The following is a 22,307-nucleotide window of genomic DNA, read 5'->3' as shown; positions in this document are numbered from 1 at the left end:
CCTGCAGCACAGGTAACTTCGTTGACACTTGCCTTGGACCACGTGATACTTGTCTCTGTTTACAAACTCAGGATTTTTTTGTGCAAATATTATTGCCTCGTACTGCATATTTTAACAAGGGTTGCTATAATTTTCCCTTTGGATAGTAATACAAACTTTACATCATGTAGTGATTAATTTCCTAGATATTTTTTTCATCGTCCTTTATCATATAACTGATTTCTTGGAGTATTATTATAATTATTATCTGATTTGAAATTCAGACTTTTTAGTCTGTAGCCAAGCTTTTCATTTACTTAAATATGGAGCAAATGCTCCTACAGCTGAGGAAAAAATAGACTTTTTTGACTTCAAGGAGAAAAAGATGGTTTTCTCTTCTACCAAAACCTGAGGAGGCAAATATCAGCTAATCTCTGAAGTGTCTTTAAGTGAGAGGGGAAAATACTTTGTTCAAATCACTTTATGAAATTAAACTTTGTCAGTGTATAGGTATAAATCTTAAGGTTAGTTTACAGGCAATAATCTTTCAAAAATATTGTTAAATGAAGCCAAAGAGATGATACTCAACTTTCAAAATCACTTGAAGCCTAACTTCTGACATTCACTTTCAAAAATTAGAGTTGAGACTTTGATAACATTAAAAGTAGGAGATACAGTCCTTCCTACAGAGGATCCTGGGACATCCAGCTTCAATGCCATAATATTCTATATCTAAAAGTTATTTTAGAATATGTTTTAGACTCTTTAAACTACATTTTTGTTATTCTTCAGAAATGTATACAAATCGTATTGAGAAAAAATAATTCTGCAAGATCTACTTACAGACATCTACAATTTCTTATTAAATTATACAGTTCCTTAAGTTAATGGACATATGGTTCTGTCTATTAAAATGCATGTTGCAAATGGGACTTGCAGTTCTTTTCCTGTGTCTTATAAGCCTTTATTTCATACTACAATACCATATATTTTAGTTTATAAGACACTGAAAAGAGCTGCAATGATAAAAAATGAAGAAAAATTAAATCTGAATTGCTTCAAAACTGTTACCAAAAAAATTCACCTTGGAGTCCATATTCTACACACGGAGCATTGGCTGACTGAAATAAAAACCTTAGGATAAAAGAAGATAAGGGGAGGTTGGACGGGCTAAGGAAATGAGGAACAAGAAAAGAAAGAAAAGAAGAAAAAGAAGGGATTCTTGGAAATGACACCTTATCCACTGCAGATCCCAGTTACATTTCTCCTTTCTTTGGGATGTTCAGTTCTAGGGAGTCTTCCAAAAGCACATACCTCCCAGTGTTGCTGGAGAGTTAGTAAGCAATATATCGCTTCCCAAATATGAGATATGTCTTTCTCACACTGAAACTTACTGATAATTAAAGGTGATGGAAGGTTTATCTTGTTATATAGTAATGCCATTTTTTTCCAGGATATGTGCTGAAATCTAATGACTGGGAAGATGCTCACTGACTTTAAAGAGACTTGGATCTGATCCTGCAGTGGTAAAGAAAAAAAGCTATTCCTCTCCTCTCCTCTCCTCTCCTCTCCTCTCCTCTCCTCTCCTCTCCTCTCCTACTCCTCTCCTCTCCTCTCCAAATAATTTGTAAATGTGATTGCATGGTCATGCTGGAAGACAGATATTGTGGTACCAGAATCACAGATAATGTAAGCGTGTATATCACACCCCAACAAACACATATTGTGGTACCAGAATCACAGATAATGTAAGCGTGTATATCACACCCCAACAAACACATACATGGAGCAGTATTCTTGCTCACTTAAAAGATTTAATTATTCTTATGTTTCTCATGGTTGGCTCACTATCCTCTTGCAGTCCTCAGCATCAGCATCTTGCTGCATCTCTACCTGACAGTCCTAAGTTTGATCCCCTCTTTGCACTGTGCTGCTGCGTTTCTCCACCAACTTTTTCAGCTGTTCTTTGTCACACTTTCAGACACTGGCAGGACCCTCAGATATGGAACCTCAAACACTGACAGATCTTTTGCAGCACTTGCTTTGCCATGCAGGCAGGTGTGATGCAACCACAGGTTTTCACCCGCTGCTGATGGTATGGGACTGGTCTGGAGCTTGCCTGGACCTGAGCTGAGGGTGGCCTGTGGTGGGTGAAGGGGGTCTGTGGCAGTGGCAGCCCTCTTTAGCCACATCCCACTGGCAACATGGCAGAAATAGGCTTTACCACAGAATGGGTATATGCTGCTGTTTGTAATTTGTCCGAAACAAGTGAGTTCATAGAGGTATAACTGAAAAAGGCCCATGAACCTATTTTCCGTCCCCCTGGTCAGAGCAGGTCACAGACTGGGTTACACGTACACTGAACAGAGTCAAAGGAAAATTTTGTCTGGGTGCTCAAAACCTTTTTTATCTCACCCACGCTCCAATAACTTGTCCCTGTCCGACGGGAGTGCAGGGGCTGGACAGGCTTCCTGCATTGTGCTCCCAATGTCTCCTGGCTCGGGAAGTGACAACATCTTGAACTAATTTTTTCAGATGGGGGTTGATTTTAAGCAACATATTTTCCAAGCTGTTTTTTTAAATGTAAGTCTCTTTTTTTTCTTTTCTTTTCTTTTTTTTTTTTTTTAACCTTTTGGCAGAGGAGACAATTCTGTTCAGGGCCTTGAATAAGGGACACTCAGGGCAGCCAAAGACATCAGCAACATCTGCCAGCCACCTCTGGAAGGCGGGAGCATCGCAGAGGGCCGGACATAGGCTCTTCCATCAGCAGAGCCCTTAGCCGCAGACAGGGTCAGTAACCACAGCCCAATCTGCTGCTCTTTCTGAAGCAGACAGTTGTCCTTTTCCACACAACCAGGTACACTGTTTCTGGGACAAATTTGGGGGTTTTCATCACCGGTGGTGAGGGGGTGGGAAAGGAGCTGCATCCAAATAAAGGACCATCACGTGTTGGGCTGGAGTAGAAAGGTCTCCTGTTAGCCAGGCTGTGGATGCAGGGAGAGGTTTCCTCAGTAGTTTCTCCTCCTGGATGTTAGGAGCCATTTGAAGAGCACTGAAATGAGCCGCCAAGGTTTCCTCTCCCCCCAGCGCCTTTCCCACCTTTGTGCAGTTGCTTGTGGGGCTTCCCTGGCATATCATGAGTCTGCACAACAGGGAGAAGGACTTGGCCAGCCCCAGCTGCCTCAGGCTTGTTGGCTCACCTTGCATGGAAAATATATGAAGCACCAAATGTCATCCACTAAGGCTATTTTGCCAGACTCAAGCAGTCAAACATTAAGAGAAATGCTCCCACATATAATGAGAGTCACTTAAACCCTCTAAAATTAACGTGTGTGATCTTGCCAGTGGATGTGCAATTGTTTCTTTGCAACTCATTGTCGAACACTCCTGCATGCCAGTGGGGACAAAGTTTCCCAAAGGGAGTTTGCCTGGTGCAGTGGGGTGCTGGAGATGCTGCAAGACACCCCATGGTCCCCATGGCAGGACAAGATGAGGCCCGACGCTGTGGCCAGGGCTATTGCCTATCATGGTGCTCGGGAGGGAAAACCCAGATTCTTTGCATAGATTCAAGCTTTTCTCACTTTGTGAAATTTTCCACCTCCTTTACAGACAGGCTTCTCTGGCTCCAGGCTGGTTTCCATGAGGCTGGACGGGAATGCTTTGCAGCAGCAGGATGTTTTATTGCTGCCTTTTGTATTTTGCCCAGACAGCATTCCTCTGTCCATGTGCCCAGTGTCGATGATTGTAGATTTTTCTTTGGTGTGTAGAGCACTTTCATCTTCCTGGAAAGCCAGCTCCAAAGCCTATGACTGACAGGTAGCTGATATTTAAGGAAGGAAGGACTGCCGAGGTCTGCTCTCTGTGCAGTGAGGTTTGGATCCTGCCCTGCAGAAGAAGGGCATTTGCCACGTGGCTCTCTCGAGCAGCGTGAGCAACTGGGAATGGGTCCCGACACCCAGCCTAACCTCTGTGGGCAAACAAGCAGGCTTCCTGAAGCAAGGCGAAGCTTTTTGTCTACATTAGGTGTTTTATCCAAAGACAGGAAAGTCATAAAAGGTATTTACTCAGAGAGCATCTTGCTTATAGACAGCTTTCCAGTCCCAGTAAAGTTCCAGCCCCTTTTCCACATTAGTCTTGTGTTTGTCTCATGCCCTAACCCCTTACATTAGGCAAATCTAGGCTGTAGCTCGTTTAGCACCTCCACCTCTCCAGCAGCTAAGATAGAAAATAGTTGTTAGAAACAAAATAATTATAGCTTCACCCTGTAATCTACATATTTTTCATTGTATATGTTGCTTTACACTCACAAACAGTTTTGGTCCAGGTCTGCCCACAAGCATTAGTCTCTAAAGGTCTGGGCTTTTTAGGGAGTGGGTAAATTTTGGGGGCTGGGAAAGGGAAGTTTACCTTAAACATTCACTGTATTGCAGCTGAGGCACTAGGCTCAGGCTTCCTACAGTCAACTGTTAACTACAGTAGCAAAACAAAAGACCTCAGAATGAGCTAAGATTTACATTTAATATTTAGAGATTATGCATGCAAATCAGATGGTACTATAGCAAAATTTTTTTCAGAGTGAGCGTGGACACTGGTGACCTTGGAAAGACTTCACCCAGACCTTGATTTAAACTTAAGAACAAAGTGGGGAAAAGGAGCCAGATCAGCAGTTTTGCATTAAGAAAGAGGGAAGAAGTTTGTCATGTGAGGCAAGAAGCAAGCAGCTCAGTGTCGGGTGGCAGAGGGCTCAGTCTTTGGCTGTGCAAGTGTTTCTAATGAAAGAAGCACGATCAGGTGGTGTGTTTCGGTGCCTAGCTAATCGTTTCACAGCAGACTTTTTCATCAATTATTCAACTACGTCAGAGCATCTATCGCCAAGATCGCCACTGAACTTCATCTAAATCCCCAGAAAGCTGTTGGGAAACACTCTCACTGTTACAGGTCTGTGCATCATTACTTGGAGCTAGAGCAGACAGGAGTGTAGTTTTAAACTTGCATTTTGCCATTATAGGATGCAGATGTCCAGCATTTCAGAACAATACTTTTTTTTTTTTTTTTTTTTTTTTTTTCCTGAAATGCTTGGGATCTGCTAGCCTCTAGCTCTGCAAAAACATTTTAAAATGCAATGCATTTTTAAACACTATGGGGCTGTAGCAATTAGCAGACACAGCAGTTCTGACAGGAGACAATGCAAATTCTTCACCAAGTTCAGCCCCTGCCACCTAAAGTACACACAACCCCGTTCCATGCAGATGTAAAATTCTGTATAAATACAAAGGGCTGAACAGGGGGCAAGGGTTGTAGTGTCTGGGCCATGGATAGGGGTGACGCCTCCTGATAGCAACAGGCCCCACTTGTGCCTCTCCTCCCAGCTCCCAGCAGCAGCAGAATGAATAAGCTGGCTTCTCCAGAGCTTCTGTCCTACTCCCCTTTATGCTTTGTGTGTGCAAAACTCATTTGTGCTGATGCAAAAAGAAAAGAATTGCAAACCTGTCTGACTGCCATGTGATGCCAGTACCTATGAGACAGGTGAGCATCAAAAACACCTTTTAATTTCAGGTAGCCTTTTGACTTCAAAACATGTTGCAGATGGCTGAATGAGATAGAGCTAAGAATCTCATGCACCATGGTAAGATGTAAGACTATAGTTTATGCACTTGGAAATACTGAGATCAGGCTTAGCAGCAGGATGATGCCAAGCAAAGAGCTCAAACACAGTCCGTGGACACCTAGAGATACCAGTAAGAGAAGCTAAACCCTGGGCACATCGCAGATGTTTCCTGCAGCTATATTAATCATGGTGGTGAAGGGGCTGCAGGAGCCTTGGGGCAGATCCAAGGAAGGACTGTCTTCTTTTGGAGGATGACCCAATGCCCCTGTAAGATCTACGGCCTGAAATGGTGAACCATTACTGATGAGTAACAGAGGTGTCTGTCAGTGCTTGTCTGTAGATTGTGTAGACTATTTGCCATAGCACTGAAATGGGATATTTAGCACATGTCACTACTGCACCCGAGATCCAGCACTCAGAAGATTGTATCCAATCATTGGTTTCCCCTTTCTTTGCATATCCTGCATGGGAGAAGAAGGGGATTAAAAAGACATAAGCACTTACATATTGTTTATCTTCCAAAGTCCAAAGCTAATTCACTGGAAAGTTGCCAGTTAGCTTCAACTGGCTTTGGACCAGTCTCTCAAGGAAAAGATGCAAACTTTGGTTTGCAATCTAATGTACCATCCACTTGAATTAGTTTGGGAAGCTAACTTGTAATTTAGCACTTAAAACATTTTAACCACTGTTACTGAGGAATTTTAAACCTAAGCAGTATAAAAAGTCATTACTCATGGACTCCTTCATAAAGTCAGGTTTTTAATTCACATTTAGATTATCATTTTATGAAGCACAACCTTTCTGGGTGGGACTTCAAATTCAGAAAACTGATTATTTATGTCTGTGTACTTAGCAGAGGACTAGCAAGCCTCAGCTGATGTTCAGAAAGCCTTATGTTAACATGAGATTTAAAGACTGGTAGTTTTTTTTTATTCAACAGTTTAGAAAAGGATTTACCTGTCTTGTTTTCAGAGTATTTTCAGCTTTAAGAAGTTCATTTGACTTATGAACAGCTTTATTTCCTCCAGTCTCACTGCAAGTACTTTTTTCTCAGGGAGAGAACATGCAAAGGCAGTAAAGGCAGAACTACTTTTGGAAAAAGTTGACAGAGAAAAAAACATGGTAGAACATTTTTGAGGATTTTAGAAAATTGCACTCATTTAAACTTATTATAATATCATCGTTACAGACACGGCGAATGTTTTCTAGCAAGAACTTTCTCTTAAATGAAAATGAAACCCACAATGCCATAAGCAATTGAAAGAGGGCTTAGCTTCCAGAATCTGTATTGCCCAGATAGCAAGTTTTCAGCTGCTTAACACTGACTATTGTGATGCTCGCTGCTGACTTAAGGATTTGAAGTAAAGCCTCTCAGAAGACAACTGATTTTTCATGGTATGTTGCAAAAAGTGCATCCATGATAGAATTTTACAGAGTATTTTCTATAACCTGAGAATCTGAATTTCTATTCTAAGCCTTTCTTCTGGAGCCATTTATCTTCTTTAGCTTTATCCTTCTGAAGGGTGTGAGAAGGTTTTATTAGGTCTTCACAGCCCTACCCTACCTGGAGATCTTACATGAGAGTCATTAACCCAAGGGATAGTTGAGTCTGGAATTCTCTGCTGGTGGTTCTCAAGTCCAGTCCTGCTCAGTGCAGGGCTATCTCCAAGGAGAGGTCAGGTTGCTCTGGACCATGCCCATCTGTATCTTGAATTTTTCCAAAGAATACATCTTCAGGGATGGAGCTTTCCCTCTCCCAGGGCTGCACCACTACCCGAGTGGATTTTTTTCCCTCCGTTATAACTAACCAGCATTTCCCTTTCTGCAGATCTCAGTCTTTTTGCCTCCTGGTTTTTCCATGAGCACCTCAGCCTGGCTCCATCCACTCTCTAGCCAGACCTCAAGAGGTGAAGGGCAGCAACTATTCTCCCCCTTGCCTGCTTTGTGTGCCCAGCTCAGACATGATACCACCACCTTGGTGGTTGTGTGGTACCAATTGCCCCTGCAGGTCACTCTCCATCTCAGGCACCCTGAGAAGCCCTCTGGTTCTGGTATGCACCAAAAGCTCCTAGGGCTCAAGATCCTGGGAAGAACTTCCCTCTTTCTGAGTCCAAAGGTACCAAAATGTTGGTCTCTGCCACACTTGCTGTGTGATCTGCAGAGATTTACAAAATCTGGGCTATCGAATCCTGCACCTCAGTCTCCTTCACTTGTCTTCCCTAAGTGTATGTAAAGAGGTGGTAAGAAGAATGGAGTAGATGGCAAGTTAATTCCAGAAAATCTGAAGGGTTGAAGACTTTTTTAATATTTTCATCAGTATTTTACAATATTTGCCATTTTCTCTTTGAAATCAAGCCCTCTAATTTTCAGTTAGAAAATTATGAATGAAATAATGAACATTAAGAATGACATACTGATCTATATTGAAGGCACTATGTATTTTGACACATAAGAGAATGAAGAGGCATCCACAGTAGATGAAGTTCACAGACATGGCACGGTAAGCCACATATGCAGACGGCCTTATTTTGTAAAATGGAGAGTAATTTTTGGTCTCCTATTACAATATCTTTATTAATAATATTATCCTGAAACAACTTTGAATAACACCAGCTACAGTTTTAGAAACACTGATAAAAATCCAGGTCTTCTAAACTCAAATTATATTTTCAGAATATCACAAAATACAAATACAAGTCAGATTTAATCACCTTCAGATCACAGAGGAAAATTACTTCAATTTACTTGTTTTCACTTTCATTTAGACAGAGAAACATCCTCTAGAACTGAAATGTCAACTTGATGTGGTAAATACTCCAATTTCTGATGCAGTGAGGCAGAAGAGTTTGTGGCTTACACTGGAGAAAGCAATTTACTTCTTTAACAACAATAGGAGTTACGGGAAAAATAATACCAAGGTTGATACACAGGCATAGTCTGCTCTGTTTCTCAGTGCCTCTATGGATTTTTCTCAATCAACTTAAAGCTGTAAAAGCTCCTATTAGGTTATTATTCAACCATTCAAAATTAAAGGATAACTTAAAAAAAAAAAAAAAGAGAATAGTATAAATCCCAGGAGTATAGAGAACAGAGACTTGGAAAAGTTAGGCAAATTTTAGTTTTAAACCTAAGCAGTTTCTCCAAACATAACCTCAGTGGCTGATGTAAATTCACGTTCTGAATTCATAACCAATAATTTAATATGGCAGTATTTTTCTCTAGCTGAAGTGGAGCGTTCACCCACCTCTGAACTAAGTAAAGCACCTGGGTATATAATTAGGAAGACCAAGCATTCCCCTCAAACTTATTTTTCACTTCCTCCAACAACCTAAGAAGTTTCCAGACACAAACTCTCATACTGTACAATACAAGGCAAAAAAATCCAGCCTTAACATTCCTGGTCAGGGTAAATCAGTCATCCCCAGGCAGGCAAGAAACTAAGAGCTACTCATCAACACCTTAAGATTCATGCTTAGATTTCTGCTAAATCTTTGTGCTTGTGTTTAAAATAAATAGTGTTATTTTTTAACAAGCTCTTAAACCCTTCAGTACAACAGTTGTATTTATGCAGCTTTGTGCTATGGCTGCACATAGTTATTTACAGATTTGCAGTAAAACTTTTGGGTATTTAGCATCCTTTTAAAAAACCTAGATGGAAAAAGTCCATATCAGATAGGAAGAATGATACTGGTCCTTGTAGAAAGTGTCCACCCTGTCAGTACCACCACTATTTCATTAACACACAGAAATTATCCCTGTACATATTTTTAAAATAACAATATATTTGTAAATTAAAAAAAAAAAAAAATTATTTGAGTTGTTGAATGAAAGCGACTGTAGGAAGCAACGTACTTTTCTCTCATTTTTGAAGACATGATGGAAGTTCATTTTGAAAGAAGAGGGAGGTGCTGAGCAGCCCTCACAGTGTGCACTTTCTCATGACCCTGTGACAGATTGCTTTTTCCTCTCCTCTGCTGGCCTGTACCCTAGCCTGCACCTGGCCACAAAGGGCTGGCAATGACATGAATGCCCTCAGAGCTCTGGAGATGCCTTCAAGGTCTGTACCTGTCAACAGAATTAAAAGGAGATTTACTGACTGATAAAATACAAGTCCTTTTGCTGTCCCACTCTTGAGGGAAAAATAGTTGCAGGTCATCTGACAGCAAAAGTTTGGTGTAGCTGAATGTCCCTTCTTAAAATCCGTTTCTCTCATCTTCATTGAAGATAGAGAACTTACTGTAATAATATTGTTGCCCCAGAAGGAACCCTAGACAGATATTAGACTGCATCTGAAGGAATAATTGAATGAGAACTAAAAAAACCTATTATTTACCAAAAGGCCTCCAACCCAAACCACAACAGAGATGAAGCCACTGCATTTCACAAGACCAGTCTGGAGGGAAATTCTTGTGCACCATTTAAAAGGCCATTTATTTTTAAAATACAGGACCCTATAATGGAATAAATGTTTCACCTCCAGCTCACTTATATCTTTTGGCACATTAAAACTTTGCCTTCCTTCATGAAGACTTATGACCATTCTTCAGAGTTATGAGAGAAAATCCAGCAGGACTGTCCGAGTGGATGGCTAATGATAGGGTATCTTTGTTTGTACTGAAAAGACTTTCTTCACCAAGTTAAAGAATAAAAACTTCAAATATTGACCTTGCCATCAACTTCTAAAAGTATTTTTCTTGGCAGAAGTATTTTAAAATTCCTCCCAAATAGCCCTTTGATAATATTTTAACTTTATTTTTACATACTCTTTGAAAACAAACCAGTTTGTTGAATCTTTTTTTTTCCTGCAAATTTAACAATCATATGAGGTCTTTTGTTGTAACAAAACCAATATTTTAACATGGAGACATCCAAAACTTCCTGCAAATAAATTATCACATAGTGCAAACTTAAAGAACAATAATTACAGAGCTAGCAGTTACCTTAAAGGTTAAAAGACCTTATCCCAAGGTAATAGCTCAGTGTGCTCCGATCTTTTGCTCTCAAAGCTCTAGAGGAGTAAAGAGATGGGTGGCCAGGCTTGAAGGAGTTTTAAAATCACAGACAGTACAGGAACAGTTTTTCTGAATTTGACCTCAGTTTTTCTTGTAAGACCATGCTTTGGTAAAGATACAACTTTTTACAGTTAGAATTCTGGGTGCCTGTAAAGAGAATTTAAGCCAAGAGTGTTCCAATTGGTGAGTAGACAAGATGGAAATTATTCCTGTACATATTTTTAAAATAACAACATATTTGTCATTTAAAAAAAAATTTTTTGTTTGGAGTTGTTGAATGAAAGAGAGCGTGACTGTAGGAAAAAAAACGTACTTTTCCCTCATTTTTGAAGACATGATGGAAGTTCAAGGGCAGTGTAAACTCAGGCAGGATGTGCTGTGTCAGGCTTTGAGATTGCAAATTTTGAAGGCAATCAAAAGCAACAAACACAGATATAAAGCTTTTAAGTAAGCATTTCAAAAACCATTGTTTTTTCCTGCTGTTTTCTTTGTTGTGTTGTTTTGATTTCGTTGTTGTTTTTGTTTTGTTTTTTTTTTTTAATAAATAAACCACTCTAGAAACTCTGGTTTTGTCCAGGCAATAATAAATCAATGAAACTAACAAAGTAGTGCATAACCTGAAGCCTGGCGCAATGGAATTACTCTGTACCTTCAGGAAAGCCAGAAAGCCAAATGACAGTGGATTTTTTCCTTTCTCCAAAAGAAAACTGTATCATCTATCAGTGAACAAGAATGCAGCTCTGACCATGACTATAAACTGCATGGCACAGGAAGAGACAGAGACCGAGATAAATAATTGCAACCCGGTTAAAGGCTTTATGAAAAAAACCCAATATGACAAAACTCTACTCTGCATTCAACAGAGGAGTGTTTCATTTCCCAGCACGTGGGTGTGATGTACCATGGAAAGACGCAGCCTTCAGTACCAAGCTGCCACTTGAATCCCGTGATGCCTTCGACTTCAGGAAAAGCATCAAGTATAACTGAAGTTCATCTCAGTAATTCAGTCAGAAGCTAACAGATGAGAAACAAAACCATTCCTCTACACCAGAAACCTGTGATCATAAACAGCAGTGATGACTTTATATGATTGACATGAATGTTAACTAACCCCTTAATCATTGCTTTTCCAGGTGATACCACTGCGGACATTGCTTACTCAGACTGACTGACATGGAAAACTACTCATCACTTTTTGCGAAGTGAAAAATTTAGCAGATAATCTTCCCTCTGAAGAGCTTTGCAGAGTTGTTTAAACATCTGCCAAATGTCTCCCAAACACATTACTCTGTATTCCCAAAGCTGGTCTTACTTTAGGTGTAAAATTGTTACAACCAGTATGTGCAGAGCAAGCATTACAGACATAGGGATTTCTTTGAAAACTTGTTGTTTTCCTTATCTGGACTATCCATTAACACTGTCCAATAGTTCATATTGCAATGAATACTTTGAAATGAAATCTGGAAGATGCATCCACCCTTGCTTTCACATAAAATAATGTCTTCTCTTCCAGACCTGTTGCTGATGTTTTGGGACTATTGGCAAAAAGCTTAAACTAATCTTGCTTCCACATTTATTGAATTATTTGTCAATATTGTTCGCTAATGTTTGTCTTTTAAGAAGGAGCCTATATGCTGTGTATATAAAATATTTTTGATGGCACACGGTGGCTGATAGAAATCTGGAGAAAACTGGCTCTCAGAAATTATTTCATTTTGCAGAATGGCCAGCAGTACATTCTACTGCAGTATAGAGAAGACTGTTTAATAAGATGTTCAATAACAGCACCACCTCACCTCCAGAAAAAAATAACCCAACAAACAACTAGGGTTAGGTATAGAACTAAAAGAAATCATGAGAACTACAGTGAAATATTCAAACTCTGAATAAATGTAGTAAGCACATCAATCAAATGTGCTTCCCAGTATTCCTATTAATATTTGCTCATCACATTTTTTGGAAAATGGCTCCAGAAGACAGAAGCCTGTTCATTAGCCAAAAATGTAAATGTTGTAACAGTTGTCTAGGGAGTTGTAGGGTGCGTCAAGAGAAGTGTGGCCAGCAGGTCGAGGGAGGTGATCCTGCCCCTCTACTCCACTCTTGTGAGAGCCCACCTACAGTGCTGTGTCCAGCTCTGGGGACACCAACATAAGGAGGACATGGACCTGTTCAAGTGAGTCCAGAGGAGGGACATGAAGATGATCAGGGGCCTGGAGAACCTCCCTTGTGAGGACAGGCTGAGAGAGTTGGGGTTGTTCAGCCTGGAGAAGAGAAGGCTCTGGGGAGACCTTATTGCAGCCTTCCAGTACCTTAAGGGGACTGCAGGAAAGATGGGGAGGGACTCTATCAGGGAGTGTAGGGATAGGATGAGGGGTAATGGTTTTAAACTGAAAGAGGGTAGATTTAGATTAGATATAAGGAAGAAGTTCTTCACAGTGAGAGTGGTGAGGCGCTGGCACAGGTTGCCCAGAGAAGCTGTGGCTGCCCCCTCCCTGGCTGTGCTCAAGGCCAGGTTGGACGGGGCTTTGAGTAACCTGGGCTGGTGGAAGGTGTCCCTGCCCATGGCAGGGGGCTTGGAACAAGATGATCTTTAAGGTCCCTTCCAATCCAAACCATCCTATGATTCTATGAAGTCAAGGCAGAAAGCTGAAGCAACTCAGAGGCCGAGCAATCTTGGAATTGAACAAGACAAAAGACATATTGTAAGATGTGAAAAACATAGCATCATCTATGGAAGAGCTCCCTTATTTTCTACTTTGTCAAATCCCAAAATTACATCATATCTTTTCAGAAGTAGAACTTTTTCTAAACCTAAGCACAGAGAACATGAAAATTCAAGGGGATTAAGGGATTCTCAAGCATGACATGCAAATCCTTCCCACAGCTTGGCTGCTGTTTATGACAGCCATCCTTTTTTAGGCTATGTTGACCAGTCCAGATGTTCATCTTCAACATCGTGTCACAAAGTCCCTATGGGAACATCTGTTATCTTGGCTACAAAGAGACGGTAAAGAGTATTGAGGTACTGGACATAAATGGTAAAGTGTAGATTATTACAGCTGTATTGCAGAGATCATGGGATGTAGTAATAGATCCCTGCTCTTAGTGGAGGCTGGTGATACTTGACAGTGGGTAGGAAAAACTGACACAGGCAATGCTGGGAGCCAATTTCCAGCCTTGGGTAAAGATCCTACTGTAACAGGCTCAAAACAGGGCAGGCAAAGCCCATCCCAAGGAGCCTCCGCTGACTCATAGGTGTTAGTGGTGTCAAACTTAACTGGGATCAAGGAACAGTTGCAGACATGCAGTGAATCATTCTTCCAGTTTTATTCTAGGTGAAAACTCCCCACTCCTCCAGCCATATTATTAAAGCATAAAACATTTCAAAAACTGCTTCAAACCAACTTCAAGACAGTGAAATGTTTCCTCCCTTGACCCTTCTCTTACTTAGAGAAACTTGTCTCTTTCTATCATTCTGTCTCGTTCTTCTCTTTCTATTCGTTTCTATCTATTACATGCAAGGACTTAACCTTCAGATACCGATTGAGAAATGTAGCATATCCAAGTCAGGCATTAGAATTGTTCCTCAGAGATATATTTATTTCTTTTAAACAGTCAATTTGCATTGGTTGGGAGAGGACGGTTGTTTGAACTGAGATTGTAGCAAAGGATTTGCTGTCTGATAATGTTACCACTATTCAAATAATTAGTAGCAGGCTACCTGCAGATTGTTTTATGTGTTAATATAAGAAGATGGTTTTGTAATTATTCCATTATCTAGAATGTGGCTGTTAAAAAATCTAGAGATTTTACAAAAATTTAAGAACAATTGTTTAGGCAACTAATTTCATATTGAGCTCAGCATGAAGCTAGGAAACTACAATTTGGGACCTCAGAGACCTGGTTGACTCAGGCTCCTCTTGGCTTCCCAAAACTACCATGACAGATTTGGTGAGTGACCTCTGGTTTATAAACCCATTTATAAAAAAAGACAATATTATTTGCAAAGATATTTTTTTAATGTCAAGATTTTTATTTTTTTTTTTAAATTATGTCTTTCAGGCCTAGAGAGCTCCTCGGAGGAAGTGCATTGCAGCAAGTTCAAAAATTTACATGAAATTTAAGTGTGCCAGATGTGTTTGGAAGGCTACTCACTTCTGATCATCATGTTTGCAGTTTTTGTTGGTCTGACACTGAAACTAATTGCTGTTAAACTTCAAGCTGATGAAATAATTTTCATTGTGCCTTGATGTTACAAGAATAAAGTTGATGGCAATTGTCATGTAATACATGAAAATATTCTCAAGTTCCAAGCATTGACTGAGAGCTGTTAAGGTGTTACTCCTGTCAGCAGCAGTGTAAACTGGGGCAAATTCACAGACAGAATTATTCACATCACCTCATATTTCTGGTCACAGGAACCTGTGAAATAAGGTTTCTTTCCATTAGCTATTGTAAATTTATTAAACTCAGTTCTGGCACTATGGCAAACACCATTTTCTGCTTTCATTGTTCTAAAAGGAAGTGGGGGAAAAAGAAGACATGATCGTATTAAGGTCTAGGAGATACAGTGTGTTATGGAGTTGAAAGGCAGACTTGTCAGCCTCACCATTAATCATCAAACAGATGGAAAAGAGAAGGTGTTGATCATTACAAGAACTGTTATTCAGACAACAAAACCGTGTTTTATTTTGCTAGTGTAAGAAATGAAGGAATTTTTCCATCATCTATGCACTTCTTTAACTTGAAAATGAAGCACTCCCTCTAAGAGACTTCTGAATTTCTTCCTACATGGGCTTACTAAACATCCAGATTTACCACCTTCGTGGCTGATATTTGACCTCTTTGTCTTAATGGTTTCCCACTTGACATTTCCTCTGTCTTGTGTACCATCTGGTTGTAATGAAAGCATTCCAGGGGTTTTCATGCCTCCACAGCCCAGAAATCTTATGTAAAAACTTGCTTATGCAGCAGTAAATGTGTTAGATCTTCAGTATCTTGACCACTTCAGCAATACCTTCCCTTGCAGGATTTTGTTTGCTGATTTTGCTGAGACTGAAACTATTACCAGGTAGGAAATCTCTTTCATCTGTGTAGCAGCAGCCTGCTGCAGTATAATGGATGAGGAAGACCTCGAGACAATATAATTCTGTGATTAACCTCCACACCTCCATGTTGCTGTATCTTTGTGCAACTTTTGATGACACTCAGATTGGTTTCTGTCTTCTGAGTACTTTTCATAGACATTATGAAGGTTAAACTTCAGAGCTACTCCTTGTAAAACCTTGATAAGTAAATGTGCATAGTAAATTTTCAAGAGAGGCACAATTCCAGTTCTCAGCAAAACATCTCAAACCACCAAAATAACATAAAAAAAACCCAGTTATTTGAAGCACTAGAATATTTTTAACCAAAATCTATTAGACATGTTATTCTTCACATCAACTCCCCACAGTTTTTAGACATGCCTTTTATCCCAAGGCATTATCAGAAGCTGTTTCACCATAAGCACTGTTAAGTGCTTGTGCACATTTTCTTTTTGAGAGACAGTGTTTCACTACATGTCACATATCACGTATCACAATGGCCCAGAAGATGTATTACTGGGGCTCACTCACTAAAACATCCCCCTCTTGGTCCTTTCACACCAGGAGAGAGCCTCGTCTAACAAAACCTTTGGGAACAGCAGCTCTCTGCTTCTGAAAGTGGTGCCAGGACCAGTTCTAGTTATGGGTACCTGGATCAGTTGACCACAGGATCCACGGGGATGGTTTTGATCCGGCTTTTTTTTTCTTCCCCATAATCCCCAGAGACATACAGTTATTAGAAGAGGCCTGAATGGTACCTGAAAGAAGCTCACGCACATTTTGGAACTTATCCAAAATGGTGGTAATGCTTGATGAAAGCCCCTGAAGTTATCTAAGGACCTGATTTCTGGGTAATTCAGGGCCATTTTGGCATAGAGACCTTATTTTGCACGTACTCTGGGACAAAAACAAACCCAAACTAAACTCCATATCACCTTTTTACTCTTAAGGTCAAATGTTGCGACCTAAGACATGGGGTAAATGCTTTCCTGGTTATGTTGCAATGGTGAGAAGAGAGAGCCTAAACCAGACACTAGCACAGAAACTCTTTATTGCCACCATTGGATGGTAAGCATTAAACCTTTGCTTTATGGCAATTGCTTTCAAGTGGTATTATACAGCCCCATCACCCCACAGCACAACTGCCCAACATTTCCAGGCAGGCTTGAAAAAGAACTGTGAAGCTGTAGTTTCTTTGAAGTGGTACGAGTTCATTTTTAAAATAACTTTGAGCCCTCATCCATGTTTCCCAGGGTTGTTTTACCAGGTCGGTGATTTCCAGCTCGGAGGGCTGGATGGTACATCAGCAAAGCTGTCTAACCCATCTCTGCAGCCCCCTGCCTGGGTCAGCTCCATCTGCATCATTCCTGATCAACGTTTAATGAGTCTGCTCCTAGCAGCCTCCGACATTGAAGACCTCCTCTGATCATTTATCTTATGCTTTGCTTCCCATGCTCTTAGGAGTGTCCTAGATGATTTTTAGCCCACAGTCATTTGTCTTACCCTATGGGTATAAAAAAATGATTGTTCCCTTCACCACTGCAGAAGCCTTTCATGATTTAGAAACCTGTGATATCCCTGCTTAGCCATCCCTTTTTCAGGAGAAACACAAGTAAATTTTATCTTTCTTCAAAGACTGTGTTTTCTAGGCTTCTGCTCTTTGTCATTATTCTTCTCTGGACTCTTTCCAAGTAGCTATGTCCTTCTTAATGTGCAGTCCCCCTTGCTAGACATAGAGATTCAGCTGCGGCTGTGCTGTAACACAATGGTTGTTTTTTCCATTTGTGTGTTTTATAGGTCATCCTCTTGTTTATGCAGCCCAGTTTTTGCTTTTCTTGTAGCTCTACAACTTTGTTGACTCACATTCAGCTTGTAGTCCCTTTCCTACTGACGTACTGCCTAGCCAGTTGTCACTCCTCAGTGTCTGCACACCCCACACTTGTCCCTGTTGAGAAGTGGTTTGTTTCATTTTGTTTCCATAATATATTTCCAATTTGGCAAGATTTCTCTGACTTCCAACCTTGCCCTTCTTCCCAGCTTGGTGTCGTTTGCAAATTGAATACGATACTTAATTCTATCATCATGCCACTTGTGAAAGTGTTGCATAGTGTCAGACTCAGATTAAACCCCTGTGAAACCCTGCTCACTGCATCCCTCTGGCTTCCTAGATGATATGGCTTTCTAGAAGCTTTACCCCCCCTGCCTCCCCCTAATATTAATTTCATTTTGACCAGGCTTCCCTAGCTTATTTATGAGTGTTTTATGAAACATGGTTAAGATATATGACACCTACTGCTTTTCCTTTGACAACAAAGTCTATGACAGGAGGAAATTAAGTCAGCTTGACAGACAACCAAGAGCAGATAAAGGTGATTAATAGCTGTGGTGAACAGTAACCAGTTAACCTTCTATACAAGGACTATTTGAACTGGTATTTCAGACTGGAAATAAATTGAACACCCAACAGCGTACCCTGACAGTAAGTATCATATCACTGATTTTTAGCTTGGCAGCTGGAGAAGACCACCCTCAGTGGAAGGTCAGCCAGGCATAAAGGAGGTTTTGTTGAACACTCACACAGAGATACAGGGAGGTTATTGCAGCACATCTTAAAGTGGACCAGGGCTGGCAGTGAGTGCTCTGGCAGTCACATTTTTAGCATTTGTGGATTTTGTACATGTGCATGAGCCAAACTGAAACCACTTGACGTGCCTTAGATGCTGGTAGCTGCTGTGGCACAAACAGGTCATGAAACCCCAAATCCCAAAATCCAAGACTTGTTTACCCAATAGTAGATAAGGGTAACACATCTGTTTTTGAAGGGTTTTGTTGTTGGGATTTTTTGTAAAAAACAAAGAACCCAGAAACACGACAGTTCTCTTCAAACATTTGGTTATAACTGACGCTTAATTGGGCAAGGAAAATGTTCCCAGGGCTTCATTAACCACAAGACAAATTAAAAAATAGAGAGGCTTCATTCCTTGTTTTGATGGAGTATTCTGCATTTGAAGCTACGAGTGTTTCCTCACTCATTCACATTACAGATGCCCATTATAACTCATCTCCAGCATATAGAAAAAGTAATTTATTTTGCACTATATGAATAAGCAACTTTCTTAAACTCACCTTTCCTACTGATCAAGGGAGCACTAGGATTTCTTGGAGCAGCAAGGCCAGGTCCTTTTATTACCACACTTTCCTTTCACAAGCACAGGGTTGCTCCATCTTAAAATAATCACATTGTTTGGCCTCCTGCTGCTCCTATGAATAGAGTGTTGCAAGATCTCCCTTCTCTAATAGTTAGACACCTTCTACTTTCCAGCTTTAATTTATTCATGCCTACATTATACTCCTTTACTGTATTTTATTACAGAGCACTAGATCAGTTGGTGGGACCCATATTACTTGCATCTGTCTGTGCACACCTCTCTTCTCCTGCTTCCACTTTGGCCCTACCAGGAACTGATATTCAGCGAAGAAAAAAAAATGGGGAAAGCCACAAGGGTTGTGCTGGGATCTTGCAAGTACTGAACGTAACATTAACTGAGCAATGTCTGAGTCAGTGAAGTAAAGCATTCACCCTAGAACTGATTATCTTTCCCATCAGTGTCAGCCACTTAAGCTCTCTCCCAGAAATTCATCCAGCTTGGTTAAAATTTCTGGGAAGGGAAGGTTTCCTCCGTTGCCTGTCCAAGTCCACAGCTCTAAGAGTGGAAAACATAAGGACAAGTCACTTTTAGCGGATGGATAATAGAAGTTGTGTTTTATTCTGGCTCTGTGAAATCTTTTCTTCTCCCACACAGGGTTCACATGTGCTATGCTACTATCCTGACCATGGTGTGTTAGTACACTCCTATGCCTTTTCCATCTTAAATACAACTCCTTAGGTCAATAGAAAGAATCCACAGGTCTCCGCTAGCCCTCCTCATGACACCCTTCCCCAGTGCAGTGAACAGAAAAAATGATATGAGGCCAGGGGAAGGCATGACCCAAATGCAGGGGAAGCCTTTGAATGTTTGTGCTTTGATGCTGCCCGAGCGTTCAGTTGTATGGCACCATCTAGCTTGGCTCCTCAGGCCAAACTAACCTGGAAGGGTTGCCTGGTTGGGGACCTTAGTGTACCTTTCTGAGGTGTAGGAGGAAGTTACCAAGAAGAGGCTTTCAAGACCCAAGTGGACATAGCCTTGTGCAACATGGTCTGACTGACCCTTCTTGAACCAGAGACCTCCTGAGGTCCCTTCCTGCCTGAGGGACCCTGCAAGTCCCTGCACACAGAAGACATAGATGAGTGATCTAATCCATGATCAGTTCACTGTCTCACATCTTTCATACATATAAATTTCCAAGTGTCAGCCACTAATAAGCCCTGCAGCTGAGAGCTGCAGTTGAAGAAAGGTAAATAATCCAACACTGGGAATACAGAAAGCAAAATGAAACAGCCATGGTTACTTCAGAGAGGTACCAGGCATTGGAAAACTTAATCAGGCTGAAGAGCTGTGTGAAATAAGTTGGCCTCTGCCTTCAGTTAAAGAAAATATGCCTTCAGAGCCTCCCACTGAGATTCTGGCAGGCATCATTCCTGGACATCATCTATTGGAAAATGATTGATTCCTCTTTGACACAGCATCAGAGCATCTTTGGAATTTAAGTTTCCTTATGTTTGGCAAGCACTATGAATTATTAAGAAATGGAAACATCAGGATGCAAGTGTTCAGTACTCTATTTTATGACTACATTGCCCAGCTGACAGATCTGTGCAAGATTAGAGACCTGTTAACGCTGGCTATTTTTAAGCCTAGAAAAGCATTTTCTTTCCTTTCAGTACTATTGTTGTCTGCCAAAGTACCCAACAGAATGTTTCTAGAATCTAGGTCTTCTCCAGAAGGTTCTTTGCATTCATAATATTGCAGGCGGAAAAGTTCAAAAATTACTAAACATCACAGAGAAACAAGTGAAACCAGTGCTGCCATTGCTGACCTTGCATGCTACATGGTCAGTTCTGAAGCTGATAATTCATTTAACCATTTTGACATTGCAGCATTTCAGATAAGTTACTCCAGAATTATTCCTTCATTGTATTCAGTCTTGCAATCAGAAAGCTAAGCCTAGCAGGGTACGTGTATAGTGGCCTATAAACAAGCTTAAACACACAGCATACTAGTAAAAGACAGCACAACATCACTACAACACAGTGCATTTTCACTCCCTCAGTTTGTTCCAAAACTCTCACACTAATGCCTCTTCCAAGTGGAATGGGTGTTCTCTTGTTCTGTGTTGGTTTCATAGACTTCACCTGGGTAAAATCACAAGGCGTAAATGTTTAATGAGGCTGGATTATTTCTCTAAAACAAAATGCAAATAAAAAATAACCAGAAAATGTGTTCCTTTCCCTAATTAAACATCACATTATTCCATGTCTTTTTTGTCTCCAGTAAAGGCTGTAAACTATAATATTATGGAGGTTTTAAGCCTCTCACATTCCTGTGAATGCACAAAGATTGCATACTCATTTCTGACTGCAATAAGTTACCTCAATTTGTTGTATAAGGGCCATTGAAATACTTGGTTCAAAGTTCTTGTTTGGAGGGAAATTATCTTTCCATTTTCTCAGTCTTCCTTTGACAGGTTTCAGTTCCTGTTCTTCCTCTTCTTTGCCATTTGCAACCCTCCACCCTAGCTCAGAAAACTGCTGTTTTCTGCTCAATTGCTCCAAATTTTCATGCTAGAGCATCATGCATCATTCAGAGGATGGGGACTCTCTTTTAAGGAGGATCTGGGAACATGTGTCTGCAGAGACTGGAGGATGTTTTCCACTTGGAGATACTGGCCAAGGAGACCCAGTACTGGCAGCCCTTTCCCAGATATCCAGTCTGGTCATGCCTCTCAAAGCAGCTCAAGGCTGCTACTAAGTCAGACTCTCAGCCTTCACACATCAGCTACTCTATGTCGTACTGGTGAAGAAAGGACTGAGAATGAAACCCAGCAGCAGGGTACAAACAGTGGCATTGTAGGTCTTATGCAAGCCCTGTTGAAGCTCTTTGGAATATTTGATCAGGGAAAACTTGAACAACTTGGAAAGTTGTTGTCTTGTGAAAAGAAAAGGGTTTTTTACAGTTTACCTCACCACCCCTCAGTCCTCAAGAACACTTCACTATCAGTCTGTTGCAAATTAGGCTTCCTCAACTACTCCTCCAGTGAAAAACTGCCAGAAGTCTGTTTCCTTATTTCCCTTACTCAGGCCAAACACTACATTGCCCCAATCTTGACTTCTCCAAGTAGTTAATTCCACCAGTCACTGCTTGATCTTACCCCAGGCCTTTTCCAGTCTAAGTCCCAGGCCTTCCCCCTGAGCCAGCACTTGGAGACCCTTCAGAATATCTTGTATTCCTGAATTGTTTCCCACAAACCACATGCTGGCTTCATTGCATGCTGGAGGGCACAGAGCTGTCTCGCAGTAAGCTTCTGACACCTCAGCCTCACAGGGTCACCATTGCTGCCCACAGCAAGAAGACTGAGAAACTACTCAAGCACAGAGGGTAAGTGCTGGGATGATTTGACTCTGACACAGCTCAGTTTAGCTGGGCTGACTTATTTGATGTGTACATGCTACAGTGCCTGAGC

Source organism: Athene noctua, chromosome 2 (genome assembly GCF_965140245.1).
Source record: "Athene noctua chromosome 2, bAthNoc1.hap1.1, whole genome shotgun sequence".
NCBI lineage: Eukaryota > Metazoa > Chordata > Aves > Strigiformes > Strigidae > Athene > Athene noctua.
Note: the sequence above shows the minus strand (reverse complement) of the source record.